Consider the following 6,000-nt stretch of genomic DNA (forward strand, 5'->3'; position numbering starts at 1 on the left):
AAAGTTTAAACGAATAGAAATTAATTAAACTATGCTGAAATGATTTTTTTTTTACACCAAATCATTAAACAAATGGTATGACATTTAACATAACAAAGCTTCACAAATATATTTTTTTGGGGGGGGGGGGGGGGGGGGGTGATAAACACAAAATTCTGAATTCATGATATTATACATACATGCAGTACGTGTCATTGTAACAGTCTTTCGTGAACTTTTACTATTAAACATAGTGTAATAGATGTGCCTTGATTTGCCTAGGTTAATTCCCCTTAATATGGACAGATTAATAATTTAGTATTTAAATGTTTATTTTAAGTTTAATTTTATTTAAACACAGTAAGATAAAAGTAAGGATTGTTTATTTAACTGTTTTAGTATTTAACTTTCGATGTTTTTATAATGTTTTATGAATATTTATTTATTCAACTTTTCTTCAGTACCGTTTCAGTTAAAGTTACCCTGTTGAATCACAAGTTTAGAATATCATTTGATATTAAGTCGGAGTCGGCCTTGCAGGCACAGGTCTCCAAATACTCGCCGGACCGTATCAGTTCACTTGAGTTCAGAGTTAGCCACCACTTCGGTGCAGTTCGCCAGAGTTAGTCACCCCTCTATGGTGCAAATTTCACTATTTTAAAACACAACGCGAAGCAAATTTACTTTTCTTTTAAGACTAACTCTGGGAACACTTCATTTTCATTTTACCTTTGAAATTACTCTATTTTTGAACTTCATTTAGAAAGTTTTCTGACTCCTGTTTATATCCGACTTTTTGTTTAATACATGCAATTATTGTACATTTGTGAATAAAATATAGTTTCGTTTGATTCATTGTCTGTTGTTTAGCCATAATCTGATATCAGGTATCCCAATGGTCGAATAGGGGCGAAGTACTGGCCGCTACACGTCCCGGAAGGTGTCGTCCCAGACCCCCTCCGTTACAATAGCCAAAAAAAAAACTGATACCATGAAATAACTTTTTCTTTTCAATAAACATTCATATGCTGTATTTTTAGGAACGAAGTTTGTGGAAAGCTATTGAAAGAAGTATCCACACACTAATGCTCGTTATAATAAATATAATACAGATCTGATTATTGCCATTCTTATACAGCAGCATGTACATAACGATAACACGTTCAAAATAATGGTTGAAATTCATTTTGGACCAATATTGTTTTAAGACGTCAAAACTTCTGATATATGTTTGTCTTACAAATAAAAAAAAGTACTGCCATTTAAAAATTAATAATAAACTGATAAGTTGATTCTAATATACGTTTGTCAGGGTCCTCCTTCTTCACCCATATTTTTTTTTTGTAAACATATGTGTGTTTACTTTAAATGAAATTTGCACTGTTTAAGGTCTACGTAATTATAACTTGGTGTTGATTTCAACAGTAATTCTCGCCTCACTGCTTTCAATACATACATATAACGATATAAATCAATTCGTTGTTAGTGATCAAGAGAAAATCGGTAACCATTGAATTAAGCCTCTTTTACAAACAAAAAATAAATAACTATGGTATATTTTGTCAGTTTGTTTTCAATCAAATGAGGTTTTTTTATGTCCCTCTGGTATCTTTCGCCTCTCCCTTTAGAAACACGTGTGTTACTGGTTACACGAAGAAGAGGTTGGAAAAGAATTAACTATACATAGAAATGAAATCTTATTGGGAACTTTACTATTTATAATAAGTACAAAAATTTATAAGCCTAGTATCTTTGATGAGTATTTCAAAAATACATCTGATTGCATGGCGAAAATCATTCAAAAATATATCAAGTAAAACGACCCCCTTTTCAGCCCCGAGTACTTGCTCATATGTACGATCGATAATACGGATTGTTTTTTTTAACAAAAATATTTTCAATTGAAATCATATAGGTAAATGAATTATAAGAATTTGATATATTATTGTCGATAAGATTATATATACACTATGTTATTTATATGAAAAAAAGATAAATTATATGATATAAGGTGAATTATTCAAGAAAAGTCCCCTCTCCTTACATCTCATTACTTGCTTTCTTGAGTATGACAAAATTATATGGTTTTACCATAAGAAAACGATTTAAAGTTTAAATAAACCCAAGACGTAGATGAATAATTAAAATTATATTTATCATTGTCTTTGTAATTTAATCTTTTATTAAAAATAAATCAAATGGCTCGAAGTGAATAATTCAAATAAATGTTCAGCAAATAGATCTGTGTCCCCTCTCCTCACCCCTATTTACTTCCTGTATGTAGTTTACTTAAAATGGTTTTTATACTTGTATATATATTTAGGCTGTGATAATGCTTTTTTAGCTATAAAACGAGTGATTCAATTATCTAGTGATATGATTAATTCTAATAGTTTTTTGTACACCATTGTTTTTGATACCTGTCTACAACAACATAAATTGATTCGTATTTAAGAATTAAAGGAACACCTGTAATATCATGTTATGACACTTCATTTCTTATTTAAACATTACAAGGATTTATTTTAAGAGCGTTGATCAGAAGAGGTTACAAAATAAGGATCTCGGGATGTTTTTCGTTCCTAAAATCAACATGATCAAGTGTCGTATTAAGAACTGTACCCTATAACAGACAACACGACGGTAATATTTTAAAAATGTAAGTAAATTATAAGAATGTGTATTTGCCTCCAGTAACTGCTACTGGTTTTTATATGGTAAAAAGCATTTAAGGTTAAGTTTAACTTGTATATCTGTGTTTACCTTTTTACCGGCGTCAAAACAGTTTATGGCATTTTTTATGTCGTTGATCTTTTATGAAAGTCGTAATTTCACTTTAAAAGTTTTGGGAGTGATAAACACAAAATTCTGAATTCATGATATTATACATACGTGCAGTACGTGTCATTGTAACAGTCTTTTATGAACTTTTACTATTGAACATAGCAAAAAAACTGATACCATGAAATAACTTTTTCTTTTCAATAAACATTCATATGCTGTATTTTTAGGAAAGAAGTTTGTGGAAAGCTATTGAAAGAAGTATCCACACACTAATGCTCGTTATAATAAATATAATACAGATCTGATTATTGCCATTCTTATACAGCAGCATGTACATAACGATAACACGTTCAAAATAATGGTTGAAATTCATTTTGGACCAATATTGTTTTAAGACGTCAAAACTTCTGATATATGATTGTCTTACAAATAAAAAAAAAGTACTGCCATTTAAAAATTTATAATAAACTGATAAGTTGATTCTAATATACGTTTGTCAGAGTCCTCCTTCTTCACCCATAATTGTTTTTTTTTTTGTAAACATATGTGTGTTTACTTTAAATGAAATTTGCACTGTTCAAGGTCTACGTAATTATAACTTGGTGTTGATTTCAACAGTAATTCTCGCCTCACTGCTTTCAATACATACATATAACGATATAAATCAATTCATTGTTTGTGAACAAGAGAAAATCGGTAACCATTGAATTAAGCCTCTTTTACAAACAAAAAATAAATAACTATCATGGTATATTTTGTCAGTTTGTTTTCAATCAAATGAGGGTTTTTTTATGTCCCTCTGGTATCTTTCGCCTCTCCCTTTAGAAACACGTGTGTTACTGGTTACACGAAGAAGAGGCTGGAAAAGAATTAACTAGACATAGAAATGAAATCTTATTGGGAACTTTACTATTTATAATAAGTATACAAATTTATAAACCTAGTATCTTTGATGAGTATTTCAAAAATATATCTGATTGCATGGCGAAAATTATTCAAAAATATATCAAGTAAAACGACCCCTTTTCAGCGCTGATTACTTGCTCATATGTACGATCGATAATACGGTGTTTTTTTTAACAAAAATATTTTCAATTGAAACCATATAGGTAAATGAATTATAAGAATTTGATATATTATTGTCGATAAGATTATATATACATTATGTTATTTGTATGAAAAAAAAGATAAATTATATGATATAAGGTGAATTATTAAAGAGAAGTCCCCTCTCCTTACCTCTCATTACTTGCTTTCGTGAGTATGACACTATGGTTTTACCATAAGAAAACGATTTAAAGTTTAAATAAACCCAAGACGTAGATGAATAATTAAAATTATATTTATCATTATCTTTGTAATTTAATCTTTAATTAAAAATTACAATATAAAAATAAATCAGATGGCTCGAAGTGAATAATTCAAATAAATGTTCAGCAAATAGATCTGTGTCCCCTCTCCTCACCCCTATTTACTTCCTGTATGTAGTTTACTTAAAATGGTTTTTATACTTGTATATATATTTAGGCTGTGATAATTCTTTTTTAGCTATAAAACGAGTGATTCAATTATCTAGTGATATGATTAATTCTAATAGTTTTTTTGTACACCATTGTTTTTGATACCTGTCTTCAACAACATAAATTGATTCGTATTTAAGAATTAAAGGAACACCTGTAATATCATGTAATGACACTTCATTTCTTATTTAAACATTACAAGGATTTATTTTAAGAGCGTTGATCAGAAGAGGTTACAAAATAAGGATCTCGGGATGTTTTTCGTTCCTAAAATCAACATGATCAAGTGTCGTATTACGAACTGCACCCTATAACAGAGGGTCCAACGATACAGTTATCGTCCTTTGGTTTTCGTTGTCTACGAATATAGTCCCTAGTGTGAACAGTGTATAACTTGCATGTTTTATTTGATACACTTTCCCAAGTTATTTCTTGATATTAAATGCATGAAATATTAAGTATGGGGATGTAATTACATGTTTAAAAAATTTGGGTGCTGAATCTTTATGTTAAGTAGTGATTTGGTCCAGTTCCAAAAGGTCAAATTTTATCACGTCTTAACACAGAATTGTCAATATTTTGAGTTAGAGCTGGGAGAAGTTTCTATAATTTTGATATTATGTGTCTCACTGGTAGTACACTACACTGTAAAAATCTTTTTGAGAAAGAGCAGGTGCGATTTTTTTTATTTTAATTTATTGTCTAAAAGAAATGCACTACGAAATAACTGTGTTCTCGGGCCAGAGAACACAACGGTAATATTTTAAAAATGAAAGTATATTATAATAATGTGTATTTGCCTCCAGTAACTGCTACTGGTTTTTATATGGTAAAACGTATTTAAGGTTAAGTTTAACTTGCATTGTTTATCTGCGTTTACCTTTTTACCGGCGTCAAACAGTTTATGGCATTTTTTTATGTCGTCGATCTTTTATGAAAGTCGTAATTTCACTTTAAAAGTTTTAAGAAAGGTTGCTCTGAGATCTCAAAACTCAAGTATGCCAAAATATTGATGTATTTATCTTAAAAAGATCATCAAAGATATCAAACCTATCAACTAGCATACCAGACGGACATTTTCTACTATAAGGATCTCTAAAGATAGAAAGTTGAAACAGCCCTGCTTAATTTAAACAAGTTGACAAGTATTTGAAACTAAACATTCCAAATCGTTATGTTAAGGGTTGCTAAGGCCATTATTCCTACGTCAGACATCATAATTGTTTGTATGCCAAATGAATTTTGATTTCATTTCCGATTCCCGATGCAGTTGTTTTTAAACATACCGGCAACTTATTAAGCTCAGTGCGGGTAAAAAAAAAATTATAGCTGAGCAAACTGTATGAACATATATTTTATTTAAATCGTATGTTGATAACAAGATCAACTGTTCCTTAAACTGAACATTTTTCTTTTTTCATGTTTGATGGTGGATTTGAAGCAAAAGGGTGGGGGTCTTCATTTTCTGTTATCGGTATATTTTTTATTTTTACTTAATTCTTGAATTTTGCAATTATTTTAATTATTTTTTTAGCATGCCATTTTATTCAAGACTTAATTTTTGCCCTTTTTCTTAACTTTTTGTTTGTTTTGCCTATTATCCTTTATTACGTTAACTTAATCCAAACCCTCATATTTTCTATCATATTTTCATTATGTACGGATTGACAAAATCTCAGTGCTTCTGCAATCTAATGTTTACTGTAAAACATATTTC

Source organism: Mytilus trossulus, chromosome 14 (genome assembly GCF_036588685.1).
Source record: "Mytilus trossulus isolate FHL-02 chromosome 14, PNRI_Mtr1.1.1.hap1, whole genome shotgun sequence".
NCBI classification, from domain to species: Eukaryota; Metazoa; Mollusca; class Bivalvia; order Mytilida; family Mytilidae; genus Mytilus; species Mytilus trossulus.